A 19661-nucleotide genomic window follows, 5' to 3' on the forward strand; every position below is an offset into this window, starting at 1 on the left:
ACCCCAGACAAAAAAACAAGCAAACCGAATAGTATCCCATACAATATGTATTCTTATTGTTTTTTCAAGTGCTTCTTCCTTTTGTTTCTCCCATTCCTTTTCAGTGCCTTCCTTCTGCATCTCCATACCTAAATAAGTGCTGCTTAAAAACCATTAGTATTCTAATTTAAATGTAAGGAAATTACAAACACATTCAAATATATACTTAAGTTGTCTATAGAAATGTTTCTTTAGGTGTACCTTATAAGTGGCAAAATGGGGGTCGATTCACAGAACTAACTTAAGACAAAATCCTAAACTTACTACTTTTGGTATTCACAGAAGTTTGGATTTTGTCTTAAATTAGTTCTGTGAATCGGGCCCAGAGACTTGAAATGTAGCTTAATACAGTATCATTCTTGAACAAGAATGGTTGTTTAATCAAGCAGCAAAAATCTTTGCTGCACAGCTGAATACCAGAAAAATAGACAGTTATTATAGATAGATGATGAAATAGAAAGAATAGATTGGGGGTTAAAATGCAGGCTGGCCCATTATGACCTGGGTGGTCGGGCTACCCTGGGACCTCTGCCTGGAAGTGTTGGAGGGAGGAACACCGGGGAGTCGGGGGGACTACTCCGGGGCACCTTCCTACCGCAAAGTTATAGCCGAGCGCCGCTGAGAGGCCTCCTAGGAGAGGTCCTTCTCCTATGATCGTACTAGGCCCAGTAACACCACCACACAGGACTCCGTATCAGTTGCTTATCTTGGTTCTTTATATAAAAAGGAGCACGGTTCAATATTTACAATGGGATCGAGTGATCCGGTAAGAGTCTCAAGGTTCTTGGAGGGATAGGGTAGCGGGACAGTCTTAGTACCAACCAGGTACGGGAAGGCTCTGCGCCAGACCTTGGGTGCTGGTCTCAGAGCGACTCGGACGTGGAGAGCCGCGACGGCGTCTGCAGGGCTCAGGTGGTAGTTCCGCTTGGGTCGAGCCGCGACACAGTCAGCAGGGCTCCGGTGGTAGGTCCGCTTCGGTCGAGCCGCGACGAGGTCAGCTGGGCTCCGATGGTACGTTTCAACAAGGTCGGGCCGCGACAGCGTCAGCAGGGCCCCAAAGGTTCGTGAAGGTCTTGTAAGCACGATGGAGCCGCGACGTCGTCAGCAGGGCTCAGAGTGTCGGTTCAGGAAGAGTCTTTCTCCGTAGGGTCAGCCGCGATCCGATCAGCAGGGCTCTTGACTCCGGGATACAACTGTCGTCTTGTTGCCGGGTTGCCCCAGATATAGGTCTGGAGCCCTTTGATGTCCAGACCCTTGCGCCCAGGAGGGCGGAGAGGCCGGGTAGGGCGCGGCCAGACGCCCAGCAGGAGAGGCACCAGGCCCCAGAGAGCTGTGGGGCGATCGCACCTAGGTGTGGAAGGACGGTTGGGGGTCCCATCGATACTGCCCTCCGCCGGGAGTGGGAAGGGCTCACGTGGTATCCCCCAGGCCAGGGGATGGCGCCTCGATGTCGGGCCTCGCTGGGACCGAGGCCGGGTAGAGCAGGGTCATGTAGGTGGTCACGTGGAGTAACGTATAATCCAAAATGGAGGCGCCCCGAGGTGCATGGGACCTCGTGCGGCTTAGCGAGGGGGAACAGGACCACACCACGAGGCCGGCTCCAACACGCGTCCCCCCCAGCTGAAGGCAGGGAGAGTCACCCATCTCCTTGGGGGTTCTCCTCGCCGAGGTGGAAGAATCTGGACAGGCCGTCAGCATTGGCGTGATCGTTGCCGGGCCGGTGTTCCACGGTGAAGTCCATCCCTTGCAGCGAGATGGACCATCGCAACAACTTGGGGTTCTCGCCCCGCATTTGCATGAGCCACCGCAAGGGCCGGTGGTCAGTCTGGACCCTGAAGTGGGTGCCGAAAAGGTAGGGCCGGAGCTTCTTGAGAGCCCATACCACAGCGAAAGCCTCCCGCTCGATGGTGCTCCACCTCTGTTCTCGGGGCAGCAGTCGGCGGCTGATAAAGGCCACAGGTTGGTCGAGGCCCTCGGCATCCATCTGGGAGAGGACCGCCCCGACCCCGTACTCTGATGCGTCGGTCTGCGCCACGAATTCCTTGCTGTAGTCAGGGGCCTGTAGCACCGGGGCAGCACACATGGCCGCCTTGAGGGCTTCAAAAGCGGTCTGACAGCGGGGCGTCCAGTGCACCACCTTGGGCTGTTTCTTGGAAGTGAGCTCCGTCAGGGGGCCCACAATGCTGCCATAATCTTTAAAAAAGCGCCGGTAGTAGCCTGTGAGGTCTAAGAAGGCCCGGACAGCGGTTTGGGTTGCGGGGGGCTCCCACGCCTGGATGGCATCAACCTTCAACTGGAGGGGCGCTACCTGGCCACTCCCCACCTGGTGGCCCAGATAGGTCACAGATCCTTGACCGATCTGGCACTTGCTGGCCTTAATTGTGAGCCCGGCCCTTTGGAGAGCGGCCAGGACTTCTCTGAGGTGCCCTAGGTGCGCGGCCCACTGGTCGCTGAAGACTGCAATGTCGTCTAGGTAGGCCGCGCTGAAGGCTTCTAGCCCGGCCAGGACCTTGTTCACCAGCCTCTGAAAGGTCGCTGGGGCGTTCTTCATACCGAAGGGCATCACCCGAAAGTGGTAGTGCCCATCGGGGGTGGAAAAAGCGGATCGTTCCTGGGCGCCGGGAGTGAGCTTGATCTGCCAGTACCCAGCGGTGAGATCAAAGGTGCTTAGGTAGCGGGCGGCCCCTAAGCGGTCGATCAGCTCGTCTGCCCGTGGCAGGGGGTGGGCATCGGTCTTGGTGACTGCGTTCAGGCCCCGGTAGTCTACACAAAACCTGAGTTCCGGAGAGGTGCCGGGGGCGGCGGCCTTCGGCACCAAGACCACCGGGCTGGCCCACGGGCTGTCGGAGGGCTCGATGACTCCGAGGGCGAGCATCTTGGCGACCTCGGTCTGTATGCAGGCTTGGACTCGGTCAGGTACTCTGTAGGCGCGGTGTCGCACCGGGGGGCTGTCCCCAGTATCCACGTCGTGGACGCACCAGGGGGTCACCCCGGGCGTGAGAGAGAAGAGGGCAGCGAAGGGTTGCAGCAGCCTCCGGCAGTCATGGCGCTGTTCCGGGGTCAGTGTGGCGGAGAGGTGGACGCCCTCCAAGGAGCCGTCTTGGCCCGAGGACCCCAGGAGGTCTGGTAGGGGCTCGGAGTCGCTTTCGCCCCCATCGTCAGTAGCCAGCAGCAGGCTTAGTTCAGTTCGGGCAAAGTGGGGCTTGAGCCGGTTGGCGTGTAGGACCCGGAGGGGGTTCCTCGGGGACTCCAGGTCGACCAGGTAGGTGACGGGGCTCTTCTTCTCAACCACCTTGAAGGGCCCGGTCCACTTGTCCTGCAGGGCGCAGGGGTCCACGGGTAACATGACCCAGACTTGCTGGCCCGGCTCGAACTCGATGGTCGAGGCATTTGCGTCATACCAGCGCTTCATGTCCTCTTGGCTGGCTTCGAGGTTGGCTTCTGCCAGGGCCCGGAACTTCCGAGTCTGGTTCCGCAGGGTCAGGAGGTACCGGTAGACGTCGGGGGGGTATCTTGGACGTTCGCCTCCCAGCCCTCCTTGACCAGGCTGAGGGGCCCTCGGACGGGGTGCCCATACAATAGTTCGAAGGGGCTGAAGCCCAGGGATTTCTGTGGTACCTCCCGATAGGCGAACAGGAGGCAGGGTAGCAGGACATCCCACCTCCTCCTCAGGGGCTCTTCCAGGCCCTGGATCATCCCTTTCAGGGTTCTGTTGAACCGCTCGACCAGTCCGTTCCCCTGGGGGTGGTAAGGGGTGGTGAATCTGTAGGTGACCCCACATTGTTGCCAGAGGGATTTCATGTACTTTGAAATAAAGTTCGTACCCCTGTCGCTCACCACTTCTCGGGGGAACCCCACCCTGGAGAAGATGCCCATCAGGGCCCGGCCCACCACTGGAGCTGTCACAGTGCGGAGTGGGATGGCCTTGGGGTATCGGGTGGCGTGGTCGACCAGTACCAGGATGAAGCAGTGTCCCAGGGCGGTTCGGGGGTCGAGGGGCCCCACGAAGTCGATCCCCACTCGTTCGAACGGGGTGTGGACGGCTGGAAATGGTTGGAGGGGGGCTTTAACTTGACCCCCAGTCTTTCCGCTAGCCTGGCAGGTCGGGCAGGACCGGCAGTGGTGGTCCACGTCTCTCCGCATTCGGGGCCAATAGAAATGGGTCACTAGGCGGCTGTAAGTCTTGTCCCGCCAGAGGTGTCCGGCGAGGGGCACGTCATGCGCCAGGTTCAGGAGGAACTCCCGGAACCGGAGGGGAACCACCAACACCTGGCCGGCTCCCAGTTCGGCGATTTTCTGCTCGCTTTATAGCAAGTCATTGTCCCAATAGACCCAGTGGGTTCCCGTGGGGTCCCCCGAGGCCTGGGCGGCCGCTTGCTGTCGGGCCCCCTCGAGGGACGGGCAGGCCTTCTGTTCTTGCTGGAATTGTTCGCGGGTGGGGCCCCCATCGTGGCGCCACTGGGCCAGCTCGGGGATCTCGCTGAGGGAGGCGGCCTCGTCGGGAGAAAGTTCGGATGGCCCGGCCTCATCATCGGGTTCCTCCGTGCCGGAGGATGGTGATAGTTCTGGGCCCGTAGGCTTGTCGGTGGCCGCGGCAGCGGCTGGTTGGGCGGTCATGGACCGGGTGGTGGCGCAGGCCCACTCGGGCAGCCCTAGCATCCCCAGATGCTCTCGGCGCTCCACCTGGGCCCAGGGTGAGCTCTCTAGGTAATTCCCCAGGAGGCAGTCCACGGGGGCGTCGTCGCGGACAGTCACTTGTAGGGTGCCGGACACTCCTCCCCACTCGAAGGGGATCCTGGCCATCCGGCACATGCTCTCGGTGTTGTCCGCGGTCCGGACAGGGCATAGGACATGTGGCAGGATTTGTTCGGGGTTCACCAGGTGGCAGCGGACAGCGGTCACGCTAGCCCCCGTGTCCCGGAGGGCTTCGGCCCGTCGTCCATTGATGGTGACCCACTGCTGGTACTTCTGGGTGTTGCTGGGGATGGCCGCTCGGGGCACCATTTCTCGGGAGCCCAGGCATACGAGCGACATGGCAGCGGGTTCCCACTCGGGGGATCCGTCGTCGCGGTTTTCCTCCTCGTCCTCCCCTTCCCCCAGGGCTGCGGCTGCTATTTGTCGGGGAGGGGGCCCAGCGGTCCTGTTCCGTCGGTTCACGGGGCAGGCCGGGTCGCTGGCATAGTGGCCGGTCTGCTGGCAGCCGAAGCAGGTCAGGGTTGGTTGGGGTCCAGGCCGGGCGATGGGGGTCCCCCTTCAGCCCATGGTCGGGGACGTGTGGTTGGCGGCTTGGCCTCGTGGCGGGCTTCTGGGTGGTCCGGTCGGGAATTCTCGACCGCGGTGGGACCCCCCTCCTCCGCCCCGCTGGCGAAGAGGACCCGTGGTACTCCGTTGGTAGTCCCCCACGGGGTTCCGGGGGACCCGGGTGTTGACCCATCGGTCTGCTTCGGCAGCGAGCTTCCGGGGCTCGGTCAGTTTACTGTCCAGGAGGTGTTGCCTTAGTTCCACAAAGCAGTTGTTGGCGAGGTGCTCCCAGACAATGAGGTCGAACAGTTCATTGTACGACGTGACCTTGCTCCCTTTTATCCACCCTTCAAAGGCCCGGCTGAAGAAGTCCATGTACTCGACCCATGTGGTACCGGGGAGCTTCTTGCAGTCTCGGAAGCGCTGCCGGTACATCTCGGCGGATAGTCCGTAGCGGGTGAGTAGGGCTTCTTTCATGTGGTCGTAGGAGGTCATCACTGCGTCGGGGAGTTGCAGCAGGGTATCGCGGCCCTCGCTGAGGAACCTCCCCCATAGGCCGGCACCCCAATCCTTCCGGGGTACCCGATGGGAGGTCATGGCTACCTCGTAGGCTCGGAACCATTGCTGGATGTCGTCGTTCTTGTAGTATTCTTTGACGACATCCTTGGGGATATGAACCTTTGGCTCGGTCAGTGGCGGAGCGTCCCGGGTCCCGGGTCCCGGGGGTGCTGGTCTCCCCCGTTTTGGCTTTCAGTTCGAGTTCTTTGAGGCTCCTCTCGTGCTCGAGAGTTAGCCGTCTCTCTTCGAGTTCCCGATGCCGTTTCTTTTCTTCAATTTCCTCTTGCAGCCGTAGTTGCTCCAGGGCTATTTTCTTCTCCGCCAGTTGGAGCTCGCCGTCCAGCCGGAGTCGTACGAGGTCCATTTTGTGCGCCCGGACCCTCTCTCGTTCTCGCATTTCTTCGTGGGATAGGCTTGCTTCGGGGACGCCTCGCCCCCCATCTGTCGGGGTTGTGGTCGGCAGGTTTTCGTCCCGGGCCGAGGTCCCCTCAGTGCGGGGTGGAGTGGCCTCGGCTTCTGCCCAGGCTTTCAGGGCTTTCTGCATTTCCTCCTTGGTGCCCAATCCTGTGGTTGGGATCCCTTTGTCCTTGCAGAATTGTTTGAGTTCTTTGTGGGTGTATTCTTCCAGTTTTTCCAGCTGGAAGGTTGCGGCCACGGTTGCTTCTTGGCCGTCCATGGTTCCCTTTTTCTTTTTCCGTCTGGTTAGGTAGTGGGTGCGTTACTTGCCTGTACGATTGCGTCTGGCTCGGATCCCGTCGCTGGCCACCAAATGTTGGAGGGAGGACCACCGGAGAGTCGGGGGGACTACTCCGGGGCACCTTCCTACCGCAAAGTTATAGCCGAGCGCCGCTGAGAGGCCTCCTAGGAGAGGTCCTTCTCCTATGATCGTACTAGGCCCAGTAACACCACCACACAGGACTCCGTATCAGTTGCTTATCTTGGTTCTTTATATAAAAAGGAGCACGGTTCAATATTTACAATGGGATCGAGTGATCCGGTAAGAGTCTCAAGGTTCTTGGAGGGATAGGGTAGCGGGACAGTCTTAGTACCAACCAGGTACGGGAAGGCTCTGCGCCAGACCTTGCGTGCTGGTCTCAGAGCGGCTAGGACGTGGAGAGCCGCGACGGCGTCTGCAGGGCTTAGGTGGTAGTTCCGCTTGGGTCGAGCCGCGACACAGTCAGCAGGGCTCCGGTGGTAGGTCCGCTTCGGTCGAGCCGCGACGAGGTCAGCTGGGCTCTGATGGTACGTTTCAACAAGGTCGGGCCGCGACAGCGTCAGCAGGGCCCCAAAGGTTCGTGAAGGTCTTGTAAGCACGATGGAGCTGCGACGTCGTCAGCCGGGCTCAGAGTGTCGGTTCAGGAAGAGTCTTTCTCTGTAGGGTCAGCCGCGATCCGATCAGCAGGGCTCTTGACTCCGGGATACAACTGTCGTCTTGTTGCCGGGTTGCCCCAGATATAGGTCTGGAGCCCTTTGATGTCCGGACCCTTGCACCCAGGAGGGCGGAGAGGCGGGGTAGGGCGCGGCCAGACGCCCAGCAGGAGAGGCGCCAGGCCCCAGAGAGCTGTGGGGCGATCGCACCTAGGTGTGGAAGGACGGTTGGGGGTCCCATCGATACTGCCCTCCGCTGGGAGTGGGAAGGGCTCACGTGGTATCCCCCAGGCCAGGGGTTGGCGCCTCGATGTCGGGCCTCGCTGGGACCGAGGCCGGGTAGAGCAGGGTCATGTAGGTGGTCACGTGGAGTGACGTATAATCCAAAATGGAGGCGCCCCGAGGTGCATGGGATAATATTACGAATGTTATCTCCGCCAGGGTTTCATGGCGGATCCACCACCATTAAAAACCCTGGCAGAGAGGAAACAAAGGGGGCCCAAAGGGCCTATGTTGTGCCTCTGAGCCCTGTGTATGCATACAGGGTGGGCAAACATGCACCCCCCTGTGAGGATGCACAACAATTTCTGCACGGCATGGATCTTACAGTCCATATCATGCAGGAACCTTGTCAGGTGTTCCCATTACGCTTTTGAAAGGGCACCGCAGGGGGGAACGCCACGCTGCCCGCCTGCCAGACTACAAAAAACGTGTAATCTGGCAGGTGGCAGTGGCTCTTGGCAGTGCGGGGGTGCGGCCATGGTGAGATGCCCACCCTGCACCACCAAAAATCGTAATCAGGCCCTTAAAGACCCTCTTAAGTTTCTTGATGTATTGGTGCCACCGATGACTGATTTATTAACAAGGCACAATTTTAAGGATCTTCAGATTGTTTTCTTGTCAATATTATATTATGCTTTCTTGGTTTCCCTATCTATAGATGAGAATGCCATTCCTACAGAATCGGAAGTCCCAAACCCCATGAATTTCTGCTTATTGTCAAGCGTCTTTGCATTCATTAAGGTCTGCTAAAGCAGGATAGCTGGGTTCCGTTCTGACTCCTGGGCACACACACTTTAAAGTTGGCAACCCGGAGCGCAACGAGTTGACGTTTGCACAGTAAGTCAATCTGAATGGACCGCTGTATCGTCTACCTTACTCAGGGGCATATTGTAACTGCCCTAAATAACGCAGCATTAACGGCATATCGCCTGTCACACTGAATTAACACGAACTACAATAAACACCACGGGACTTTCTGCTTCATCTGGGCAAAATGAATATTTCTCACTGGGCGGAACTGAAAATAAATAACCATTTGTAATCTAAAGAGACACGGTTGTTGCTTGCTAGTCACTGAACTCTGCACTGCCTAAAAAGAAGGAAGATTCTAAAAGAGTAGAAGGTTTAAATATTATACATTAAAAGTAACCGCAGCGTATCTAACAAAACATAGGAGCAAAGGGGTAGCGTGAATTCTAGATTTACTTTCCAAGAAATTATAACATTTTCAGGCAAACCATGGGCTTTGAAAAGTGCTGTCAAACGTACAGGGGATGTCTACAGTAGTAAATAGCGGATCAGTGCTATCTCTTTGTAAAAGGGAACTGACTTAAGTACATTGAGCCACTATAGGAACTGGTTTTGCGGCTATTACTTGTGCTGCTAACACAACAATGCAAAGCCGGGGCTTCTGCTAAGGAATAGCATGCTTCATAGAATGCAATGCAATGCCCATTCATAAGAAGGGGTTACATCTATAGGTGCCTGCAGGCATGTTGAAACAGTGTTGCCTCAAGTGATCTCTGATGCAGTTGTTTGATTAAGGAGTGCTGGATTTATAATTATGGAGCGCAAAATGAGTTATACAAAGACAGGGTGCATTAATGAGCAATATAAATGCGCAAACCACGTAAAGATGTAACATGGTAGAGCTGATCATAGAAAAAGGGCAAGATGAGAACCCATTGGCCAAATAATACCATGTCCACCAGTCAAAGGGATTAAAAAACTTGATTTCCACAAGAAAATATAACTTTTGTAAACGTACCATAGTGAAATATGATAATTTTGAGGCAGATTTACAAGCCCCTTGCGACAACTTTACGCCGCTGTTGCATCACTTCTGTTACGCAGCGGCATCGTAAACAATGTGCCACGTAGGGACATATTTAAAACATGATTCATGTAGGGAGAAGCATCACTTTGTAAAGCCCTGTGCATACATTATACCTGCGTCAGGTATAATGTATGCAGGGTAGGCGTTCCAATGTGAGAAAGCCTCGTAAAAGTGACAGAGTGAAATCTACAAGATTTCACGGAGTCACTTTTACGACGCCACTGTATCAAAACCTTGCGCCTGCTTGAATCAGACGTAAGTAGTGACGTAGCATGATAGGAATAGGCATTCCTGACTTTTGCTGGAGTTGCGTCGTGCTTGCGACATGACTCCAGCAATGCGCTGCCCTTACGCCAAAAGATGCGTCATCTATCTGTCTATCCTTGTTCCATGGTGCGCTGCATTGTAAATGCGACGCATCCATGGTGGCACAAGGGTTTTTTCATGTGTTGCAAACTAAGTGGTGCATCTCTGCTTATATGCACAGATGCGTCAGTTCTTGTAAATCTGCCCCCCTGATTTTATCGGCAAACGCAGTTAATTTAGTGACTGGTAGGTCATTTTTGTCTTAATATCAATTTACCTTTTATGGAATGCCCAGGCCCGGACTGGTCATTTATTCCACTCCGCATTTCCCCAGTGGGCTGGAGCCCTTGAAGGCCGGTTTTAAAAGACTAGGGCCGCTGCTTTTGCCTATCACTTTTCCCAGTTCTCCCAGAGAAAGAGAGGGAGTGAGGGGGAAGGTAGAGAGAAAGTGATCAGAGAGGCAGAAGAGAGAGAGAGAGAGAGAGAGAGAGAGAGAGAATGGATGTATGGAATGAGAGAGTCTGCACAAGTAGAAGACGGGACCGGGCTGGTCTGAACCATTTTGCCATGGCTGCTTGTGGATTCCCAGGCCCCACCCCCCTCCCCACGGACTGCCTTTTCCAACATCTATGTACAGCAGATATAAAACCCTTTTGAGCCTGCTTGCAGGGGGGACCACAACCCCCAGGGTCCATCGTGGCAGTCTCGCCCCACCCAGCAACACAGCGCGCCAAGAGGCACATAAAAACTCGCCATGAGGCCCGCAACCCCTCTGAGCTGTTGGTCACAAGTTGGACTAAGGAGAACGTGCACTGTTACACCATCCATGTACCCGGTCTCTTTCTCTTTTTGTTATTGAACTAGAAGTGTATGCACTGACAAGTGGGAAGAGCACAGCAGGATGGGGAAACGCAAGGCCAAAGGAAGTCCAAATGGAACAATAAAACAGGCTTAGAGACCACCAGTAAGCGCTGCTGCTAACTGTGCAGTTGACGACATAGACTCGTTAATTGAGGAAGTAGAGAGTCTGTTAAGTGGCCGAAGTAATAATCTGCAAGTGGGCCCCAAAATGGCATCTTTCTTTTCACATAAGACTTCTAAGAGTAAAGTAACACACTCTGGTCCATTACCAAAGGATATTGTAACATGTCAAGTATTTACCTGCGACACAAATAACCAAGAGCAACAGGAAGTAAGTCGAGTGACCCAGTCTCCATCTGCCGCCCCTCCCAAGAACATGGCGGAGAAAATAGTGACTGTAAACATTGCGTGTTCTAACCGTTTTTACCCTTTGGCTACTAAAGACAGTGGGCCCGTTTCACAGAGCTAACTTATTACAAAATCCTGAACGTACTACCATTTTGGTATTCACAGAAGGCACTTACTCATTTTGGTAATCACAGAATGCACTTCCTCATTTTGGTATTCACAGAATGCACTTATTCATACTAACTTTATGTCCGCACTCGGGCCGGAGATTGTGGCCCAGTGGTGGAGATTCCGGCCGTTGGTTAAGATTCCGGCCGGTGGCGGAGATTCTGCCATCGGCCGAAATCTCTGCCATCGGGCCGGAATCTCCACCATCGGGCCGGAATCTCCACCTCCGGGCCGGAATCTCCACCACTGGGCCAGAATCTCCGGCCCGAGTGCGGACATTAAGTTAGTATGAGTAAGTGCATTCTGTGAATACCAAAATGAGTAAGTGCATAAAGTGAATACCAAAATTGGTAAGTGTATTCTGTGAATACCAAAATGAGTAAGTGCCTTCTGTGAATACCAAAATGAGTAAGTACCTTCTGTGAATACCAAAATGAGTAAGTGCCTTCTGTGAATACCAAAATGGTAGTAAGTTTAGGATTTTGTAGTAAGTTAGTTCTGTGAATCGGGCCCATAGATTTTATTGACATTAATAATAAAAAGGTGACCAGTCCCGCTCGAATTGTACTGCGGTTAGGTCTGTTGGAGGAGGTGTGGAAGTCACGTTAAGTGGAGGCATTGAAGTCCTACACACTGAAATACATAAGCTCAAGATAAATGTCAAGTACCTAACATCTGTAGTGTCTGTATGTAGAGGAATTATAAGGGGCCTGATAGATCAGTTTAAAAGCACGCATCCCAGTACGACACATCCAAGTACGATCCCCCCAGCACAACCAAAGGGGTAGGTGAGGGTGTCGAGTACAGATGTATGACCCATCATAGTAATAATGGGGAGATCCGTCACGCAAGAAGCAGGAGTAGGGGCCACAACACGCATTTTAGAGCCCAGAATTGTTAGAAGCATACGACTATCAATTCCAACCTCCAAATGCACCAACAAGCCCTTATGCCCTTATTTCCTACTCAAGGAAATACTTTAGATTATACAAAAATGTGTTACAACTCAACCAAGGCGGGTTGCCACTATGGACTGGGAGGGACCAGAGGTAAAGTGAGTCCCTTAGTAGGCACTCCTGGAGAATCGATCAACTCAAGAGCTCCTCAATTTTGTAACATCGGGCTAAGGGATCCTGTCCCTAACTGTTCACACAGAGAAGGTGAGGGATGGGTCACGGGAGGTGGATCTCAAAAGCCCCCCTAAGGAGGCTAGCAGTAGCAGTAGTTCACACTTATAGGCGGGTGAATTGCAAAACAAGAATGTATTACTTCCTGATTGACATACAATTATGGCCAAACCTTCTTGATAAGCGGGTTCTAGAGAGGGATGATAGTGACCATAATGCCCTCTACCAGGAATTAAAAGAGGTTTTTGGCTCCCGTTGTCCATCTGGTGAGCCAAATCCCTCGAATTATATTGTTACTAGCAACAACAAAAAAAATGATTAAATGGCCACAAAAAAAGAACTATGCTGAGACCCTGTCAAAAATGTACACCATTGTTGCCAACTTCTTGGTGTCCCTAGGGCCTAATAACATGGAGTTGCAAGCGAATGTCAATGCTTTCAGGATTTTATTAAACAACATCAATATATTTTTTTATACAACCTCTAGTAAGAATAGAACTACAAGGTCCAAATCAAATGTGTGATTTAATGGTGATTGTAAATTAGCGCGCCAGTCCTTGATGGGTGCAATAAAGTCTGCCCAAAGAGAACCCAATATTACTTATAGACGAGCCTACAAAAAGACCCTATATGAGGCACACAGGAATTGGCACAAAGGGCTGTGGGAAGACCTGCTTGTTGCGGCTCAGAGTAGAAATTATTCAGATTTCTGGCACCTAATTGCAAAACAGACAAAAAGCTTAGTTGCTTCCTCATCCTCCCACAGGTTTAGGAGAACCATTTCTCGAGATTATCTGCTGGACCAGAGGAAAGTGTGGTAGCACCTAAGGAATTTTCCTACCAGGAAGCTGACACTGCCTGTCTTTCATTTTCAGTAGACGAAACCCATTAGGCAATCATAACAATGAAGTGGGGGAAAGCTCCAGGCCTTGATCTAATACCAGGCAATCTCTATCTCTCTGAACCCCAAATATGGAGCGTGATCTTAAATTATACTTTCAATGCTATATTGGGAGGAGCAGAGATACCAGATATATTGCCGGGTGCGGAAGTCATGCCCATCCATAAAAACGGAAATAAAAGTTACTCAATAAATTACAGGCCGATTAGTCTTATCGACATAGCACAGAAAATATTCTGACGGCAATTGCTGAAGAGAGTTAATGAATGGATCAGCGAGGAGGGTCTATTATCACTCCTTGAGGCAGAATTTTGAGAGAAAACAAGCAATGTTGATCAGCTGCTTCGCTTCCTCTTGATCCTGTGGAAATATGTAAAAATAGGTAAAGGCTCTCTATATGTGGTGTTTGTAAATCTCAGGGCCGCGTTTGATTTAGTACCACGGGAAAAACTTTGGACAGCTTTGACTAACCGTGGGATGTCATCAAACCTTTTTCAGATCCTTATTAGACTCCACAGAAACAACTATGCCCAAATAAGATGGGGTAATGACAGAGGATTAACTAACCGGATAGGACTGAGCCGCGGAGTAAGGCAGGGATGCGTTTTGGCACCAACACTATTTACACTTTATATTAATGGCTTGATTGATCAGTTAAGGGATTTCAGCAGCGATCCCCCCACGCTTTCAGGATGTGAGGTGCCTGCACTACTTTTTGCAGACGACACCCTGCTTATTTCGAGGTCACCGATGGGGCTCCAAAACTTAGTTGGCCAATTTGGGAGGGACAGTGAAGAACAGGGGCTGGAAATTAATCACCTAAAAACAAAATTCATGGTTTTTAATCATCACAAGTCTTTTAACCAAAGTATAAAACTGGGCTCAACTACATTGGAGGAAGTTAAATAATTTGACTATCTGGGGGTGAGGTTTTTTAACACAGTATCGTGGTCACCCCAAATGCAAAAAAGCCAATTCTCACTACAACACATGGGATCGGCCTTATGTTAAAAGTTAATAAAGTCAAGCTTCAGACCACTGATCCCAGTTACCTAAGTGTATCAGGCAAAGGGATTAGTGGCAGCGTTGTACGGCGCAGTGCTTTGGGGGCATGTAAACGAAGAAGCCATTGAGAAGGTTGAAAATAATTTCATCAGATCAATAATGGAACTTCCCCGAAATGCACCACTCACACTCTGCACCTATCATGTAATTACTCTCCGACCACTAGTCTACTGGATGCGCATATGGGCAAATGATTCACCACTACCCTTGAAAGAGTCAATTCAAGAAATACTATTATTAGACACTAAAGGGAGTATTGAGTGGTTCAATCATATTAAGACATGGCTGAACAAACTTGGCATGTTTGACCTTTGACTAACCCCCAGTAAAATTGAAAAAAGATCTGTAAATCACCTTAAAAAGAATTACTGGAATCACATCATGGATAGCTGGCTCAATAAGAGTTCTGCAGGGGAATTGACATGTAGGTTCCTCAATATCAAAGACAACCTGCTACAAGAGGAATTTTTAAATCGAATAGAGCCACCCCTTGTTAAAATATTATACCTAAAATTTAGGTATGGTATTCTACCAATTAATAGTTTTGTCAGCAACTGGAATGGGGTTGATATTTCGCCCTGCTGCCCTGTGTGTGACCCAGCACTCAAGTCAGAAATACATTTCTTGTACTTCTGTCCCATGTATCAAGAGACAAGAAGAACATGGCTAATCCCGATTTGCCGGATTCTAGCAGCAACCAGCTTAAATGAAATTACTAGAATCCTGAAAAGTGATACCTCAGAATACTTAGTCTTCGGTCTATCTAGATACCTGCTCCATGCATGGACTATAAGAAGCAGGAGAGTAAAAATCATCAACAAAACCAACTAGGCCAGGCCTAAAGAACTACAGTGAAAGGAAGACGAAGATAATATGTAGAAGGCATTTTGCATGTTTTATATTTGATGGAATCTATATCATGTAAATGTCATTATGAATAATTTGACTAAATGCGCTAGAGGTGTAACACAAACCGCCTATAGGTTATGGCAGGTATAGGTCAAACTGTTATTGCAATATGTTATAAATTAATTTGTTTTTATATATGTAAATATTTCAATGTTAGCATTCATTTTATCTTTGATTTTAAATGGTACTAGTATTATGCATTTTACCAAATTTTAATATTTATCAGATTGTCATTGGATTGAAATAATATAGTCCCGTTTTATCTCAAAACATAGATGCTTGGCAATGCCCTCCGTGATTTACGTCCAGGACTAAGCTGCTAGTCACCACATGTATTTCAACAACTTAACTCAGATCTTTAAGACAAACAGTCTTGTTTTCCTCAATTAATCAATCTTCTCAAAATGTTTTTGCTTCTATGAACTGTATATGATGTGCTTTTATGGTTTTAATGCAAAATCGAATAAAGATATTTACTACTACTACTACTAATGTTTTATTTAACGGTTCATACAACATTTTTGTGGGGGCGGGTCTGCAAAATTTATTGGTATGCTGAGAAAGCCCAGTAAAAGGGTTCATTGGGTATGCGAAGAGCAGCATTATGCAGCAATGGTGCCTTACTCTGCAGGAGCCGTGACACCCATGAAAGGTTATGGACAGCACTCCATGCAGCCGCAATTGCACTCAGAACAGGGTACTGCGCAGTAGTATTGTGCGAAGGCGAGAAATATACCGTGAGGCAATGATCAGGACAGCCTAGGATGTGCTGATAAATGTGCACAGACATAGGGATTTCTCTCAGGTCGTACACATAAAGGGCTAGTTGTGATAGGTGAAAGGTCAGATTGTCCAGGGCCATGTTGGGCAGGTGAAGGCCCCTGCAGTAGTATTTGGCCATAGCTTAGATGTACAAAGTCTACACTTCTACCACTCCATATGTACAAACAGATGCCTGCTGCTAGTCCCTGGAGGAGAGCATGTGTTTTCCAAAGTGTAGCATTTCCAGTACATATTTGAACTTGGGGGTCTACTACCATCTTAATCCTTCACACCCTCTACCACAGTGGCAGGTTCAAATGTTTCTATTTTAGAATGTCCCATCTGGATCTATCCACTAGCAGTAGGTGGTTATCTTCCACCATCCTATCTAGCCCTCTGGTGATGCGAACACTTAAATATGTAAGGCCCTTGAGGACACCGCTTGTTGAAGCACACGCTAGTAGTAACCCTAGACAGGGGGAGCGCCTCGCATTTGGACCAATTAATCCTATGACCAGACAAAGGAAAGAAGGGATCAATGATGGCCATGGCCATCGGGATAGATATCTCTTGGTTAGAGACGAGCAGAAGAATGTCATCTGCATGCAGCAATTCCTTTCCTTCGCTGTCTCCCATGTGCATGTCCTCCACCTCTGGGGAGACTTGCAATACTGCAGACAGCGGCTCCAGTGCCCAAAGAAAAGAAGAGGGGATAGCAGGCATCCCTTTTGAGTGCCACGTTGGATTGAAAAGAATTAGGACAAAAATCCACTGCAGTTAATATCTGCCTTAGGGTTATCTTTGAGAAGCTTGACCTCTGTAATAAAAGCCTCACCCAGGACCATCCTCATTATCACCCAGAACAGGCAGCTCCATTTGATGTGGCCGGCCGTCTTTTGAGTGTCCAGGGAAAGGGCCAACCTGTTCACCATGTCATCCTTCATAAGCCAAAGCAAATGAGCTAGTTTCTGAAGGTGGGTACGAGAGCATCTGCCTGGGACAAAATCCATTTGCGACTGGGGAACTTGTTTCGTTCATTTTTTCTTAAGAACATTGGCCAAATCATCCATTGTTATGCTTCCATTGGGTTACTTTTACAGACCCCCCATTTGCTCTCTTACATCCTGCCCTGTGATAATCACTTGGAACCCTTGTGGGGCCTGACAAGTAGTAACAGGTATTACCCACTGGTTGATTGTAATTAGATCGACTTACAGTATGTACCCAGGTTGGCCGAATTGGTTTTCTTGGAAACAGAGCCTGGAATTGTGGATGTTTTGGCCCCTCTTGACTTCACAACACAGGCAGAGCAGGTTTGTGTAGCTCCCACCCCGGCCCTAACACCGCCTTATTTAGAGGAGACTGTTGATATTGCGCCTGCCCCCTGTCACTCATGCCCATTAACAATTCAGAGTTGGAATATCGCCGGTATCTGCTCCAAGATTCCACTTCCTGAGTGACAAGCATTTATAAGAGCTTACGATATTTTGTTATACCAGGAAACATGGGGTATTACCCCAGCTTTTTTTGATGATTTTTTGTTCTTCTGACTGCCTGCAGGGCCCTCAACGTCCCTGGTCCTTCTTCCCATTTAGATTGATTAGCTACTTGGAGGAAGAGAAGAGAGAAGCCTTACAAGAACAGGGAAACATCGTTCAAGTAGTAGTGCATGGAGGGGTCTTTAGAGTTATTCCTGGTGAATTTCTCTAGTAACAATTTTCATATTATTCCCAATAGGAAATTTTCAGTTGCATTTGACTTTATTTCTTCATTACTGAAAAAAATGGCAACATGGATCTTCAACTATTTGTTTGCTTTGTGGGAGACTTCAACACCAAACTTACACTCAAAAGTGTTGATAAGACGATTAAGGATGGCACAGGTGGGGACAAATGGGGCAAAGAGCTGGGAGGCAATACTTAATTTTGCTGATATGCACAATGCTTCAGAGATAGCTGGTAGGGATAATGTACGGTTACTGACGTTCAGAGGGAGAAATTGTTCTACGGTTATAGATTATGTATTAGTCTACCATAACCTGTTAAATTCACTATTGTATGGGACAATCATACCCACCCAATTTGGGGATCATAAACTTGTTGTCACGGCTTTTCATATCCAGCTAGTAGGATGGTCAAGTTAGCAGTCCCCCGTTCAATATGTCCATCCACTGACAATTTATGAGTATGTTGGAAACTGCATGATCCTGTGCAGCTTTTAGAAAAGGTCATTTGCGAGAACACTGATTTTGCATTGGCGTGCTTGCTAGAGTATGGGGAACAGGGGTAGATAGTCAGTTCTTTTGTGGGTTTCTGCGAAAACATTAAAAGGATGCTCAGTAAGCCCCTCAGACCTATAGCACTATGTCTGCGGTGGTGTGATCATGAGTGTTCACACGCTAATCATGCATTACGTAGCGCCCTGAGTAACATTCCTAGAGATCACGCTTTAGTGGTCCATAGGAGAAATAAGGTTATTACTCAGCAGTGGAAGATTCTTTCTGATAAAGTACATACAAAGAATAGCACCATGTTCTTGAAAGCTGTGACTATTATGTGTTCTCTTGATCTGGTATCCACTAGCATTTGCTGCCATATAAAGAGTGATGCTTGGGTGGACCATGTTCTTAATATATATTCAGATAAGGCCGTCAATTCTTCAGCTCTATCAGTTCAGGTCGCTACTCCATTTAACATTCTAAATCTTACTCTTGATGAAGTCACAAAAGCAATTCAACAGAGCGAGGGGGGCAAATCTCTAGGCCCTGGTGGTGTTCACATTGACTTAATAAAATGTAACTTGGATCTATGGACTCCCACGCTGACTAATATTTTTAATAGCGTGAAATCTTCCATCATACCAAGTTCTTGGACCTACTCTATCATAGCCCCATTTCTAAATAAAGGTGATCATACAAAGTCCGATTTCTATCGTCCAATATCCTTGATCAACATACCGGGCAAGATTTTTGGTTGAGTTCTCCACAACAGGATTCAGGATTTCGGCACGTGAAAAGAATATCCTGGATCCATGTCGGTTTTCAGGCTGGCATTGGCACTGTGGATCAGTGCCTCAATTTGAACTTGGTAATTGGCAAGTATACGGTAGCCAAACAGTCTCTTTTGTATTAAGAATTTATAGACTTATTGATGGCCTTCGATTGCGTAAACAGAAATAGGCTCTGGGAACATCTTTATGAAATCAGCTTGTAGAGAGGTTCAGTCGCTTGTCATTACATTTGCAATAGCAGTAACCAATTTTTCCCAATCTTTTATAATGACATGTGGTGCCAAAAGATCTCCAGGCCTTAGAATTTCAATAGGTCCAAATACTTTAGAAAGCACACATTTTATTTAGCGCGACAGGCTTCTGAGTTTTGCATATTTCACAAAGCAGGGCACAATTGATGAGATCAGCGGATTTACTCCTTAGTCTCCCGTGCCCCTCTAACGGTTGGCCTTTGGTTCTGGTTACACAAAATTACAATGCACAAAGTTCTCCAATAGCCTCCTATGGGGCGGGTGTACGGGGTATCGCTGATTATATGGCACTACAGAGGGAGGGAAAAAAATGTGTAGGAAAGCTTTGGGTGTTCCAGTATACTCCTCACACTTGATCTGCAATAGCGAACTGGGTCTTACTTACTTGTGTGATCTTATTCGAATCAGGCCCTCTTTGTTGTGGTTGTCTATTTGGCGCATGAGGAAGCCACATTAACGAGGGCTATAATCACTGACTGCCTGGCCTGTGACAAGGGCATGTCAATTCACTGTCTGTCATGTGAAAAACTCACTTGTTGAAGTTGGTCTTTCACAAGATTTTTACGACACCATTTCATGTGCATCTATTAATGAAAACAGGCAAATGGCCTGTTGTCAGCTCAATTGCA

Source organism: Triturus cristatus, chromosome 2_2 (assembly GCF_964204655.1).
Source record: "Triturus cristatus chromosome 2_2, aTriCri1.1, whole genome shotgun sequence".
Lineage (NCBI taxonomy): Eukaryota > Metazoa > Chordata > Amphibia > Caudata > Salamandridae > Triturus > Triturus cristatus.